This window comes from Rosa rugosa, chromosome 4 (assembly GCF_958449725.1).
Source record: "Rosa rugosa chromosome 4, drRosRugo1.1, whole genome shotgun sequence".
Lineage (NCBI taxonomy): Eukaryota > Viridiplantae > Streptophyta > Magnoliopsida > Rosales > Rosaceae > Rosa > Rosa rugosa.
The window spans coordinates 40,552,978-40,569,712 of NC_084823.1; positions in this window are offsets into that span (position 1 = coordinate 40,552,978).

The window sequence follows — 16,735 nt, forward strand, 5'->3', positions numbered from 1 at the left end:
TCCGGATTGTTTCAATCCATATAGTGAGCGTCTCAATCTTATTGAAAACGCGCTCCGTGGTTTAGAGCCACTTGATTTGGGTAATTGAAGTCCATCTGGAATCTTCATATATATATATATCTCTGAATCTAGATCCCCATAGAGATATGCAGTAACCACATCCATGAGCTGCATGTCAAGTTTTTCGGAAACTACCAAACTGACAAGGTAGCGGAACGTTATAACGTCCATTACGGGAGAATATGTCTCCTCGTAGTCGATTCCAGGGCGTTGTGAGAAACCTTGAGCCACAAGGCGGGCTTTGTATCTAACAACCTCATTTTTCTCATTACGCTTTCTAACAAAGACCCATTTATGGCCAACAGGCTTTATATTTGGGGGTGTCAGCGTTATAGGCCCAAATACCTGTCTCTTTGTTAGTGAATCCAATTCAACCTGGATCGCTTCTTTCCATTTAGGCCAATCTGCTCTTCGTTGACATTCTTCAACGGAGCGAGGTTCGATATCATCGTGTTCTATAATTCCTTGAGCGATAGAGTATGAAAATACATCATCAAAGACAATAGAATCTCGATTCAACGTCTCATGTACACTAGTGTAATTCATGGAGATCTCTCTATTCCCTGGAGTTGGTTCTAACATTGGAGCGTCCCCCAATGATGTCTCTTGGACATAACCATAATCCGGGATATCTTCATGAGACGGGTTATTTATGTCGATGATTAATGGATCTTTTTGTGCCAAACTCGCTTTCTTTCTTGGGCGAGATTCCATCGAACCTTTGGGCCTCCCACATTTCCTTGCTGGGAGCCCGGCCTGAGCCACATTACCATCACTATTAGTGGTGGCGGCGCCATGCCCAATACCTCTAGGGGTGGCGCCATGTCCATGATTTTTAGGGACATCAATCCTTGCAGGCACGTTTGCAGCAGGTATATGTGATCTTGTCACTTTAGCGATATCAGAAAACGCATCAGGCATAGAGTCTGCTACGTTCTGAAGATCGAGAATTCTCCGCACTTCAATTTCGGACTGTGCGGTTCGGGGATCAAGATGAGACAAAGTGGGGACAGACCATGACAATTCCTGTCGTTCCTGTTGAACATTATTGTTCTTATCTCCCCCTAACGACGGGAAGACTGTCTCATCAAAGTGACAATCCGCAAATCTAGCGGTAAATAGATCGCATGTCAAGGGTTCTAAGTAGCGGATAATAGTTGGAGAGTCATATCCAACATAAATGCCTAATCGTCTTTGAGGACCCATTTTGGTGCGCTGTGGCGGCGCAATTGGCACATAAACTGCACACCCAAATATGCGTAAGTGTGAGATGTTAGGCTCATATCCAGTAACCAACTGGGACGCAGAAAATGGTTGAGTGGCAGTAGGCCTCAGACGAATAAGCACAGCTGCATGCAATATTGCATATCCCCAAGCAGAAACAGGGAGATTGGTGCGCATAACCAATGCTCTAGCAACCATTTGAAGTCTTTTAATGGCAGCTTCTGCTAGACCATTTTGGGTGTGAACGTGAGGAACAGGGTGTTCAACCTCAATCCCAATGGACATGCAATAGTCATCAAAAGTTTTTGATGTAAACTCTCCAGCATTGTCAAGACGAATTGACTTAATGGGATGATCAGGGTGGTGAGCCCTTAACTTAATGATTTGTGCTAGGAGTTTAGCAAATGCAGCATTTCGTGTGGACAAAAGCATGACATGTGACCAGCGTGTCGATGCATCAACCAACACCATAAAATATCTAAATGGTCCGCAAGTTGGTTGGATAGGTCCACAAATATCACCTTGGATTCTTTGTAAGAATGGTATATTTTCTTTGGTGTCCTTTGCATAGGATGGTTTAGAGACTAACTTTGCTGATGAGCAGGCTTTGCAAAACGAATGATGGGCTTTGGGAGCAACCAAGGAAGAATTTGGTTGTACCGCGAAGTCACAATTGACTTTAGAAGTCGAAAAAGGAACCAAGGAGGCATTAGTGGTGTCAATGCCACTGTTGGGCCGCAGGGGGTAGACGGTTTTGGCTCTACCTTGGACCAAATTATGGTTTTGACTTCTTTTCGTTTTGAAAAATGGATGTCCGTGTGAAGTCTTTAGTATACGGATCATCATATCATGACCTAGGTGTCCCAGGCGATCGTGCCAAAGCCTATATGTGTCAGAATCCCATAAGTCATCTCTCATGACATGGTTAGATTCAACGACTCGAATAGTGGTTGCATACAACCCACTAGAGCGACACATAAGTCTCTCTAATACTCGTTTATGTCTGTAGTCATTAGAGGTGATGCAAAGGAACTCTTGTCCATTCTCACAATGTGTTTCCACATGAAAACCATTGGCTCTTATATCTTTAAAACTCAATAGGGTTCTTCCAGCCCTAGGAGCATATAGAGCTTCGGTGACATTAATACTTGTGCCATTTGGCATCATAAATTGAGCTGGTCCTCGACCATGAATCAATTGTGATGGTCCAGCCATCGTAGTCACAGAAGATCGACTAGGCGTCATCCATAGAAATAGTTGCCTATGTCGCAATATAGTATGTGTGGTGCCACTATCAATAAGGCATTCCAACTCTCCAGGAAACATACTGAAAAATAATAATGTTCGAAATTAAGAACATGTCCATGACATTGAATAATAATACGATACTTTATTAATAAAAATAGCCAATGATTACATCAAAGGTCCCAAAAAGTCTAATCCAAAATAAAGAAAATCAAACTGAGACACATTGTAGCCACTCTATCCGTTTGGTAACTCCAATCAAATATGACCAGGAAAGTAGAGAGATGTTGGTGGAGCGAGGCTCGCTTAAGTACCAATTATCTCAATGACTTTCCCAGACATCATATTTTATTGGGTGCGCCACATAAGAAAGAGTTGATACAATTGTCATTTATTGACTAAGGCTTATGCCATTACAAAAATTCTTGGAAAATAAAAAGGACTATTCTAATCAAAGTCTGCAGCATCCTTGTGCACTTCTTCAGCTTTGAAGTCCTCTATGGTGAGGTTGACATCTCCACCATCTTCTTCTCCTTCTTCTGCAAGGTACACTTCTTGCTCCCTCAGGTCCCTGTATGCCCTGTATCTTGAAGCTAGTTGCTCGCTTGCCTTGCATTGCTTGAACCAATGCTCACTTGACCCACATCGATGACACATGTCATTGTGGTTGCCTCCCCTTAATTGAGGTACACGTTGTGCACGTTGTGGTCGTTCCCTAGGAGGATTGGCGCCACCACCACGACCCATGGCTCCACCACCACGGCTAGGGTTGCCACGACCCCCTCTCCCACGTGTGGCATTGCCACCACGTGTATCCGCTCCAAACTTGCGGTTTCCTTCCTGCTAGGGCGGTTATATGGACCCATACGTCCCTCATATCCCTTATTCCTAGGGTTTCGCTCCTTGCGCCCTCTTTTGGGTGCATTATAATTCACCTCATGAATGCTCTTAGTTCCAATGGGCCTTGAATTATAATTCCTCACGAGTATGTTATCATGTTTCTCAGCTACAGATATGATATTGATAAGCTGATGAAACCTCGTGATCCGTCCAGCATTGACTTCAGTACGATATTGCTTTGATATCACAATGGCTGAAACGGGGAAGGTGGAGAGAGTCTTCTCAATTAGCTCTTGCTCTGTGATAGGTTTTCCACAAAATCTCAACATGGATTGTATGCGAAGAGCCTCTGAATTATATTCAGCAACAGACTTGAAATCAGCAAAGCGCAGATTGTTCCATTGAACCTTCAAGTCAGGGAGGAGGGAATCTTGGACATTGCCAAAGCGCTCTTCTAGCGCTACCCATAGCTCTCTTGCATTCTTGATCGACATATACTCCAATCTGAGTGCTTTGTCCATATGACGTCGCATCAAGATAACTGCTTGAGCATGTTTTGCTTGTGTTGGGATGAACACAAGATCCGAGTTAGGTGCCTGGATTATGGGCAATATTCCCTTTGAAGTGAGATGGTTCTCAACATCGGTTACCCAGCTATGGTACTCCGAGCCTGTTGAGTCAAGCATGGGAAAATCGAGTATAGGTTCATTCGACATCTTGAAAATAAGAAGAGAAGATATATTAATTTCGGAGCTAAACTTCCACGAAAACTAAAAATAATAAGATTTCCGAGCTATGCTACCAAGAAATCAATTTCCAAGAATCTCTTTTGGATTAGACCAAACAATGATGTTTATAATATGGTCACAATTTGATGCTTATGGACGCTCTTAGTCCAAGCATTATGAACACTCTTAGTTCATACGAACGCTCTTAGTCCGTTTGGTTATGAACACTCTTAGTTCATACGAACACTCTTAGTTCGTTAAGCGCGAATCCCCACAATTCCGCTTTGTTAAATATCAAAACCATTTGGCAACATTTGGCAACATATATTACAATATTCTGCAGAAAATAAAAGAATTTAAAATACATGAAAGCAGCAACCTTAATTATAAAAACTTACGTGATGTTCTTGGCTTGAAGACACGCGCGTGTTGGAGCAGGCGTGTTTTTTTTTTCTCTGGACCGTCTTCTTTGGGCTCTCCTCTTTTTTTTCTTTTCTTCTTTTTTTTTTTTTCTGGGCCGGGTCCCTTCTTTTTTTTCTTTTTTTTCTTCGGGTCTTCTTCCTCCTAATCTGCAGCGAGCGACTGTTGCTGCAGTTCGCCGGTGCTGGTGGGAGGGAGGGAGGCTGCTGGTGCGTGGGAGGTTGCTGGTGCGTGGGAGGGAGCTGCTGCTGCTGTTCGCCGGTGGTACTGCTGCTGCTGGTCGCGCGGGTTACAGGTCGGGCTGCAGGTGCTTTGGCTGCTGGGCGCGCTGGCTGCAAGGCGGGCTGCAGGGAGGCTGCAGGTGCTTGGCAGGAGGTATGGCAGTGGGCTGCAGGGAGGCTGTGCGGCAGCTAGGGTTTTTTTTCTTTGTTTTGTGGGCAAGGAGGGCTGCGGCAGAATTTCTGTGAGAGAGGGTTTTTTTTCTTTGGGCTAGGGTTAGAACTCGTGCTGATAACGTGTTGTAGGAGAATAGAATCGTGTGTATTATTGATAATAGGAGCCCTTTAAATAGGGAGTTACAAGGTACCCAAAAAGGTAATAGAATCCGATTACAATTGAATACCTAGAACACATTCCTATTACAACTCTAACCCTAGTTTGTAGAGGCACACATTATGTCGATATCCTTCAACAAGTTTTAATTTATTCTTTTTTTTTTCATTTTTGTTGCTAATAAAGAACTATATACATGTGTATGAACTCCTCTTTTGTTTATCAAAATCCTTGGCATAGATTCTTCTGCCACTAGACCCAATAGTAGTTAGTGGACATTTTTGAAACTGGAGTTCCTATATAAATACAAGATGTGGTAGCAGCTACTATCACACTTCATACTAGACTTATCGCATTAGTGATGGTTACCTGCAGCTAGCTGTCTTACATATACTAAAGCAGGTACCAACAAGACTACAAAGGACAATTGAAAAGACAAAACACAAACACCAGAAGCAAAGTTCATAGTTTTATAGGCCCAGAAATGATATGATGCAATCATGAGATTGAGAACCTAAATTCAGACTCTTAACTCAAAACTTAAGTATCAGTCAGGAGAGATTTTTTTCGTTTTTTCTTTTTCTTTTGTCTGATCAGAGATTCAAGTAGGGAGAGATCTGAGGACTAAGTTCAGACAGAATATTAGCCCAAATCAAAACCCCATAAATGTAATAGCACTGATACATAAATGGTTATTATTTACAAATTTCCTCATCTACTGTAATAGCAACATCACTTTGTAAGCAGCACATACAATTTGAAAAAAGAAGGAAAAGAGAGGTGATGGATGGAGCCTTGAACTGGCTATCACAATTCACAACACAGTTAAAAACTTTCTATGCAAGAAGGTGGTCTCTAATGGAATGCAGTTTTGACACATCACTACTTATACTCATTCGATCTCTTGGGACCCCAGTAAAGCATGCAATTCCAGTTTCAAATATCAAGACCAAGCACTCCACATTTTTCTGCTTATCCTTTGTGCCTCATAAACTAGAGCCTTCAAATCATTTCCATGGAAATCAATAGATGAACACGCACTTATAATTTTGACTAGATTTCGATGCCTGATATTTCTCAGTGCCTCACATTCAGCTATGAAGCTCTTTGAAGCTCCCCGGTGTAACATGTTAAACACCTTCACAGCAACAACTCTACCATCATCTAGAACTCCTTTATACACAGACTCAAAACCACCCATACCAATCAAATTAGTTGAACAGAACTCATCAGTAGCTTTAAAAAGATCAGTAAATGAAACTTGCAAAATGGAGTCCCCAAAATTGCTCAAGCCTCAAAGTGGTTTCTTTCCTTTTCGTTCTCGATGAAAAAAGAAATAAAACTGACAGTACCATAGCTATTCCTATAGCAGCACACAGATACTAAAGAGATCATTACTTTCATTCTATGAGATAATCCTCCTCCTTTAGACTTGCATGTTGGAAGCCGAAGAATAGCAATACCACCACACAGCCTCACATTTCCAACAACTGAAGTTGCATTCTCAAAAACACCTTTAATATGTACTTCTCCCCAAAACTGATTGAAAGATAAGTTCAGATTCTTCAAGAAGACAAAGCTCTCTAAAAACTGTGGAATTTCACCAGACAAATTGTTGCGAGAAAGGTCTAACTCTTGAATCCCTCTCAATGCACTCGTAGTCATAGATGAAGGAATTGGACCCTTGAAGAAGTTGCCTTGCAAGTGTAGGGCTTCTAAATTCTCACAACCACCAAGGCTATTGGGAAATTCTCCAGATAACATGTTATCGAGAATGTCTAGTACACTTAGAGCCTTCAACGTTCCAACCTCCACAGGCAGGGACCCACTAAAGCGATTTTCCGAAAAGTACAAATAAATTGATAAGGGAAGGCCAATGAGTAGTTGTTGAGGTATTGTGCCGTCAAGGTTATTTTGAGCAAGATCCAATTCTAGCAACCAATGGCATTTTCCCAGGCTCGAAGGGATGCTGCCATTAAGATTATTTCCTAGCAATTGGATACTGATTGACATGGTTAAATTTCCAAGAGAGAATGGAGTACTTCCCCCTGAAAATTTGTTGTTTTGAAGTCTAAATTCACCAAGCCTAGCTTGCCAGCTTCCCAAAGTCAGTAGGAATGTTACCTGTGAAGGAGTTACTCCCCATATACAGTGATTGCAAGTTGACCAAATTTCCTATGCCAGCTGGGATCTCTCCATGTAGTTGGTTTGATGAAAGCCAAAGGCATTCAAGCTTGGCTTAGAGATTGGATACTGATGCTAGAAGCAATCCCTCCAAAATTGTTTTAGCCTAAGAACAACCAAAATAAATCTGTTGCATTAGTCAAGTCCGAAAGAAAAGTCACCATGCTCACCACGTCCAAGATGATTAGATGCATTGGACAGTGTCGTGAGGTGACAAAGCTTTTGCAAATTCAGCACTAGTCTTGTTAATTTGTTTTGTGCAAAAGCAAATCTCACCAGGCTTGTTGCATTGGATCTTTGTCAATAGCACCAGTAAAACGATTGACGGCAATGTTATAGTCTTGGAGGTTAGGAAAAGCATTGCTTGAGTTTGAGGGAATACTCCCTTCAAGTTGGTTTAGTAGTGCAGACAAGGTATCAATGGCAGAGAGGTTATAGATGGAGGAATGCATGGTACCAGACAAACCATTATCTCCCAATGACAGAAATGTTAGTTTTTTCAACTGGCCTAAAGAACTAGGGATGCACCAAGTTATTACTAGATGTAACTAATACCTCCAGAGATGAAAGGCTCCCCAAGGAAGTTGGGATCTTTCCTGTTAATTTATTATGTTGTAAAACAAATATTTGAAGCTTAGATAAGGAACCTAGTGTAGAAGGAATTTCACCCACCCGACTGGTGCGACCGAAATGGAGAGAATAGAGCTTGAAACAGTCGTTGGATATGTTAGCAGGAATAGGGCCACTGAGTGAGTTATTTTGTAGACTTAATACTTGCAACCTACGCAAGTCCCCGATCTGAGGAGGGATTTGATGACTGAAGCTATTGTTCTGGAGGTGTAGCTCCCTTAAGAAGCTTAGATTTCCAATATGTGGGGATATGAGTCCTACCAACTTCAGGGACCTGAGGTCCAGCTTTTTCACCCTTTGACGATGTCGTCGACTGCAGGTGACACCATGCCAGAGGCAAAAGTGAAGGGATTCATTCCAGGAGCTCGTAGCCCGGTTCGGATCCTGCTGTATCTGAGCATTGATTGCTAGCAGTGCTAGCCTATCAGTCTCATTCCCTTCGAGCCGCCTGGTCATGGGAGGGTACGTTCAAAGGCATGGAGCTACAATGCAAAATGTAAAAAGGGAGTATATCAGGATCAATTTCACAAACAAGAACCCCATTTTGGACCCTTAACCAGAGATAAGGAAATGAAGTTGTAAGTTTCTATTGAGGCCATGACAAATTAATATGTAGGCTAGGATTGTAAGGAAATGCCTAAACAGACGACCGCTGTTGACTGCTAAAACCGTCGTTACAATAATTAAGTTGATAATGGTGTTTCTTATCTTCCAGGAAATTAAGGTTGAATTCGTATAGGGTCCTGAATTCATATATCACATGGTTTGAAAAGTCAGGCTCCAGAAATGAATGCAAGCTTTTCTGGGCTGAAGTAACAGTGCAGATTGTGACTACCAGAACGTGAAGCGTGTTCACGAAGTTATTAATGAGATTTTTTTTTTCCCTCAAATTTTTGTATTTAAAGATTCAACAGGGGACACATTTACAAAATCAAAAACCTTATAGAAGCTAGAATCAACTGCAGCTTTTAATCCAGTGAATTTTTCAAAAATCTCAGAATTCGTTGAGCTCAATAGAAGCAGCCCCGAATAGAATTCAATTCAGATGCAACGGCACTAGTAGCCATTCGGTTTTTTGGAACCTCAGCGGAACACATATAATTCCAATTTCAAATATTATACTCAATGTAGAATCGCTGTAAATCTGTATATAATTAGGATTTTATTTAATTAGGATATCCTGCAATTACGGAAAGATTGTTTCCTATTAGAGTTAGACTACTCCTTTGTACTTGTATATATACACCCATTGTGGGATGAATAGAATCATTTGAATTAACCCTGAATTGAAGTATTCTTTTCTACTTGGTATCAGAGCAGGTTCAATCCTTTGAACTTGCGCTGCATCCTTTGAATCCTGAATCCTGAATCCCGAAGAACACCACAAACCGCTGCGTATCACCACCGTTGAAATCAAACCATCCTGAATTTCAAACCACCATCACCCTACCTTTTTTTCGAAAAAAAAAAAAAAACATTCATATCCATCTTGAAACCCTTGAAATTCCAATCGTACGAAAATCATGAATTCCTCAATGATGCAATCAGAGAAACAGGCTATGGGGCATTCGGTAACTACCGAATTTTCTGTTATGGCTCAACGCAAACAGGGTCCTCCTCCAGGCTTCTCAGGACCTTCTCCACACCGTCCTCTAGGTAAATCAAATCCATATGCAAACACAAAGTGCATTATCTGTGGGGAATTAGGTCATAGCAAGGAGCGGTGCTATGAAGTGATTGGTTACCCTGATTGGTGGGACTTCACCAAGAAACCGCGAAAGAATCTGGGCAAGGCCGCTGTTGCTACTAAAGAGGAAGTTTACTTAGACAATGCCTCCGCTAATGTAGCGCAGTCAGGTATGAAGGGTAAGGTTACTTTTAATAGTACATGGATAATTGATACAGGTGCATCTGACCATATGACCAATGACCCAAGTCTTGTGAAAAACCTTAGACATTCCCCTCAAGACGTTGTCTCTACTGCTGATGGTACACCAACTCCGGTCACCGGAGAAGGTTTTATTGCTTTATCTGATACCTTAACCCCTGTCTTAATTGTTCCATCACTAGCCTATAATCTCCTGTCTGTTGGTCAAGTTATTTTAGCTCTTGCATGTATTGTGACCTTCTATCCGTCTTTCTGTGTGTTTCAAGACATACTGACTCGACAGATTCTTGGTTATGGTGTTAGAAGGGGGAAATTATATTATCTGGATCTGACCGAGACTGGAAAGAAACAGAAGCATCTTTTGGGACAAGCTAATCAGATCAACGGGGTCGAGAATGCGAAGGAAGCTGTATGGTTATGGCATCGCTGTTTAGGTCATCTATCCTTTCGTTATCTTAAGAAGTTGCAACCTCAATTGTTTTCAGTTGTTAGTGATTTGGATTTCCACTGTGACATCTGTGAACTGGCCAAGAGTCACCGTATTTCATATTCACCAAGTCTTAATAAAAGTCCTGTTCCTTTTATGAAGATTCACTCCGATGTCTGGGGTCCTGCAAAAATTCCTTCTCTTTCTGGAGCTCGGTATTTTGTAACGTTTATTGATGATTGCACTCGCATGACATGGGTGTCATTACTGAAGAATAAGAGTGATGTATTTGGAATGTTTACCGAATTTCACAAAATGGTGGCAACTCAGTATCAACAATCCATCAGAGTGTTTCAGTATGATAATGGTGGAGAGTTTGTGAATGGCCCTATGATTGAGTTTTGCCGGTCACATGGAATTCGACATCAAACCTCCAATTCTTATACTCCTCAACAGAATGGTTTAGCAGAACGGAAGAACAGGCAGTTGATGGAAGTTGTTCGTGCTTCCTTGTTTGGCATGAATGTACCTCGGTCCTATTGGGGCGAAGCAGTAAAATCAGCAGCATATCTTATCAACCGTACTCCTTCACGGGTGATTGAGTTTCAGAATCCTCATCAGAAGCTTCATACACTTTTGACTATCCCTTCTATGCCTAATTTGGAGCCCCGGGTGTTTGGGTGCACAGCTTACGTTCATATTCCCAAGCCTCAACGCAGCAAGCTTGATCCCCGTGCCCGTAAGTGTATATTTGTTGGTTATGCTGACTTCCAGAAGGGCTACAGATGTTATGATCCACTCACTAATACAATACATATATCTCTTGATGTCTCATTCCGTGAATCTGAGCCATATTACTCAGGGGGAGCTTCTCAGTCTTCCTTTCAGGGGGAGAAAGGTTGTGAAGGGAATCCTTGTTCTATTATTGACTTTGATGTCTTTGAAGACTTGGAAAATTTGGAGGAACAATTTGAAGGTAGAAATTCTGGAACAGAGAATGCAACTGCCGAACAGAGTGTTGTGACTTCCGAAACAGAGACTGCGACTGCCGAACAGAGTGTTGTGAATTCCGAAACAGAGAATGCAACTGCCGAACAGAGCGTTGTGAATTCCGAGATAGAAGAGACGACTTTTCTGGATAGTTTGAATCAAAATCAAGATGTATCTGAAGCTCACACACAAGATATTCCCCCTTCTGCATCACCAACTGAAGATCCCGGTCAGAATGATCCACCTCAGGTACCCCTAAACTTTAATGAGTCTTCTGGGTTAGAAAGTGTCGAACCTAGGAAATTACAAAGGGTTACCAAGGGAATTCCTAAGAAACAATATGAACCAGATATCAAAGCCAAAGCTAAATACCCTATAGCTAATTTTATATCTAACCATAGGATTTCTGGGTCACATGCACTTGTTGTTGATCAATTATCTACTGTGTCTATTCCTAGTAACGTGCAGGATGCATTGATGGATCCAAAATGGACAAAGGCGATGAATGAAGAATTGGAAGCTCTTCAAAAGAATGCAACATGGGAGCTAGTATCTATGCCGGCTGGAAAGAAGACTGTAGGATGTCGTTGGGTATTTACTGTGAAGCTTAATGCAGATGGAACTATTAATAGATACAAGGCGAGGTTGGTTGCCAAAGGATATACACAACGCTATGGGATTGATTATGAGGAGACTTTTGCACCTGTGGCAAAGATTAATACTGTCCGGATTCTAATCTCACTTGCAGCAAACAAAGATTGGCCCTTACACCAGTTTGATGTGAAGAATGTGTTTCTTAATGGGAATTTGGAGGAAGAAGTGTACATGGATGTGCCCCCAGGTGTTAAGAATTACCCAAGTGACGTTGGCAAGGTGTGTAAATTGAAGAAGTCTTTGTATGGCCTGAAGCAGTCTCCAAGAGCTTGGTTTGGAAGATTTTCAAAGTCCATGAAAGCCTTTGGATACAGACAGAGCAATTCTGACCATACCTTGTTTATCAAACACAAGAATGGTAAGATTACAGCTCTTATTGTGTATGTTGATGACATGATTGTTACAGGGGATTATCCGAAAGAGATGAAGGAATTGCAAAAGTATTTGTCAAAGGAGTTTGAAATGAAGGATCTGGGACAACTGAAGTATTTTCTGGGTATTGAAGTTGCGAGGTCTAAGAAGGGGATTTTGCTTTCACAAAGGCAGTATGTCCTTGATTTACTTGCTGAAACGGGGATGCTGGACTGCAGACCAATGGAGACACCTATTGAGATGAATCACAAATTTGCTATTTATCCTGATCAAGTTCCAACTGATAAAGGGAGGTATCAACGTCTTGTAGGAAGGTTGATTTATCTTTCACATACGAGACCTGATATTGCTTATGCTGTGAGTGTTGTTAGTCAATTTATGCATTGTCCTAGTGAAGAGCATATGGATGCAGTCTTTCGTATTTTGAGGTACTTGAAGATGGCACCAGGTAAAGAGTTACTGTTTCAAAAAAAAGATGAATTGGAAGTTGTTGGGTACACAGATGCAGATTGGGCTGGTGATAAAACTGACAGACGTTCTACATCTGGGTACTTCACCTTTGTTGGAGGGAACCTTGTCACTTGGCGTAGCAAAAAGCAGAAAGTTGTTGCCAGATCAAGTGCAGAAGCTGAGTTCTGAGGTATGGCACACGGAGTCTGTGAAATGTTGTGGATTCGTAATGTCTTGAAAGACCTGGGTTACAAGCTTAAAAAGCCTATGGATTTGCATTGTGATAATACAGCTGCCATTGAGATTGCACATAATCCAGTTCAGCATGATAGAACAAAGCATGTGGAGGTTGACCGTCATTTTATTAAAGAAAATCTTGACAGAAAGGTTATTCGCTTTCCATTTGTAAACTCAGAGGAGCAATTAGCTGATGTTCTTACTAAAGGAGTGTCCAGGAAGGTATTTGACAGCTCAGTTGACAAGTTGGGCATGATAGACATCTATGCACCAACTTGAGGGGGAGTGTAGAATCACTGTAAATCTGTATATAATTAGGATTTTATTTAATTAGGATATCCTGCAATTACGGAAAGATTGTTTCCTATTAGAGTTAGACTACTCCTTTGTACTTGTATATATACACCCATTGTGGGATGAATAGAATCATTTGAATTAACCCTGAATTGAAATATTCTTTTCTACTCTCAAGAGCTCAACATTTTTTTGTAGTATATAGCCTCTTTTAAGTAGTCCTAAATATGCAATTTCTGTAACTCGTTCCAGAAAAGTCGCATTCACAAAACGGATGTGATATTCACACCATTTTCCTATAAAAATACTCATCACACACTTTTTTCTGTTTAACTAAATTTGGAACCCACTCACCTACCTGAAAGGCTCATTCCTGACTACATGAGAAAGATTACAAATATCCTACCTAATAGAAAATATACTGGATAATAGCAGGATGTGTGTGATTAGTAATGAGTAATATCTAACACAAAAGATATGTTAATATCATCTCCCTCACAAAATAATGAAGATTTGAGCCATCATTAAACATGTTGTCAATGGGTCTCTTCCCACCAAACATGTCGTCATTAAACGCAGCTATTAAGGACTGTTTTTGGTATTTACCCTGTAATAACAATAATTAAGCACCACCTATTAAGTGCACAAGCATATTAATTTTCAATCTGTTTTCTGTTTCGTTCCCTCTTTTTTTTTTTTCTCTAAAATTTCCCTGTAGTTTGTTCACTTATATATATTGATTTTCTTAGGCATTACATTACGCTCCAAGACAAGTTCATACTGTATATGCTTTTCCTAAGTCAGATTAACCCTCACAGGAATGCAGATCTATCCTAAAGGATCTAAAAACCATCGTTCTATTATTCAAAAAAAAAAAAAAAAAAAAACCATCATTCTAGATATGTAAATATGAGTTTCCAGAGATGATTTCTACATGATGAAACCTTCAAGTAGAAAGGGGAAAACAAAACCATAAAATCAGAACTTCCCAACTAAACTCGAGCTTTGATTTATTATCAACACTAATTATATGGTTGGTCATGAATCACGATAAAGACCCCTTACGAGAATGAAACTCATTGTCACACAAAATGCATATCATCAAGCAAAGTATCTACCTTTCCTTTTTGTTGGCCAACAAAGTGTCTACTACATGAAATAACTATATAGATATTGGCCTGGCTAGTTTCTGTTCTCTTTTACTTTTTATTGCTAATAAAGAACTAGATTGACATAGTTAGACATACATACCTATATAGAATGGTTCTGGAGCTAGCGGACTTGCAAAAGTGTCGTACGTATAGTTCAAATAATATAAAAACTCATTCAAACAACCCTTGCATATGTATATATGTAAATGCTTACTATTAACAAGGCTAAAAGCAACCTAAAATCAGATATTTAAGACCATTTTTTTTTTTGAAAGGATTTAAGACCATTTTCTTTTTTAGAAGAAAAGATTATTTTTTTCCTTATTCGGTTGTGTGGGTAAAAGTTGAACTTGTGACTTCCACGTTGTCATTAAATAGCCAATTTACCGGTAGAGTTAAGATCAGTTGATTTCATACTAAAGGAAATGTTTTATTGTCAAATATTTTGACATGTTTATTCTCACCTTGTTAAATTGAAGTTTGAACCATTGACTATATGAATTATTATATATGATTTGCTCTGAATTTACACAAAATATTTAAGTTCATCATCTTCACCAGACATGCAAGATATTAAGTTGCACATTTTCGTAAGATGGTGATAAAAATTAATGTAAAATGGTCAAAAAGGGTTAGACAGTTAGACTCAAATTTTCTCGATGAAATTTTAGACACGCAATCTAAAATATTCGACATTGAGAATATCGATTAGGCATTGTATCTTGAGTCTCTATATGATATATTTGGCCTCACCATTCATAGGCAATTAGTTATGGTTAGACCATTCTCTTTCTGGGTTTTTCTTCTCTTCGATTCCAAAACTTCACACCTTTCCAAATTGTTGGAATAATCTAAAAATATGAACTATCACTGTCGATCAAGAAGGGTACAAAGTTAACCGATGAAGGCATTTAACAATTCGTGCTAGTTCATGTGTAGCTTGGAGGTCAAGAAGCGAATGCATATATGGAGGGATAGGTATGTGTCACACATGTGATGAATGATGAATCTCACCTAACGTTGGGAATCTCTCGTTCCCCAATTGAATGAAACCAAATGAGAGCATTTTGAAACTGGAAAGTAGAAGCCACATAATCCCTTACGCATAGCTAGCTAGCTAGATAGTGGGAGCTGGTGACAAATCCTTTTATGGGCTCATGTTCTAATAAAAATCTTCAACTTTATAACCACTGTCTTGTAGAAATCGGAGGATTTAACCATTATGGTGTCAAGTCCCAGTAAGATTCCCAAATAAGAACATTGTATTTTTCAAAATTTTGTGTATTTTAAAGTATTTTTAGATGCCTCTAACCACTAACAATTAATTTTGGATGTAACACCTAGATATTATGGTAGCAAAGTCGAGTTAGCTCATTTGTGAATGCTCAACGGCCACATGTTTTTCACGTTAATATGTATGACTTGTGACCATCGCTAACGCATAGCCTGACAATAATCTAACATGTGTATTGATTCTAACGGAGAAGGCATGAGTCGTCAAAACCTTCAAAGCCCATAGCAATCAAAGTCTTCTAGCATGCACAAGGTCAGGTGAAATTAGGGGTCATCAATGGGCTCGGACCTGGCCAGGCATAACCATAGCATGTTTGTTCATATTTTTAGGCCGGGCAGAGCAGGGTTTCTTCCTGAAAATCAAAACCTAGGCCCACCGATAGATTTAGGGCCTTACGAGCTTTTTCGGGTCAGCCAGATCTGAGCCAATTATATGTGTGTATATATATATAGGATTTTTCTCAGGTGCGGACGTCCGTACCGAAATTTCGGTACGGATTTCCGGTTTTCACCCACTTTCCGATCACATATTTTGATCTTAACCGTTCAGTTTTTAGGTCATAATGTATAGATCATCTCTGCAAAATTGCAGCCAATTTGGTGATCATTAAGGCATCCAAAACTGCAATTTACACGAACGAACCGAATCTGTCGAACCGGAACCATTCGTAAACATTGTTGTAATTTGCAGTTTTGGATGCCTTAACGATCACCAAATTGGCTGAAATTTTGCAGAGGTGAGATCTATACATTAGGACCTAAAAACTGAACGGTTAAGATGTGAAAATGTGATCGAAAAGTGGGGGAAAACGGGAAATCCGTACCGTGCGGAAGGTACGGACGTCCGCACCGTAGCCGGACTGTATATATATATTGTATATATGTTATTTGAAGAAGTACAAAAAGCTATGAGATACGTTTCTTTGTGTTTAATGATAGAACAAGATAGAATATAAAAGTGCAATGCAATAATTGGTCCACATATTCAACTAATAACTACATAAAAAAATATTAATACTAACAATGAATGAGCTTCCATGCTGGACTTATAATGCTGGGCCAAGCGGGCTTTATTGGACATATATTTCGGGCAGCG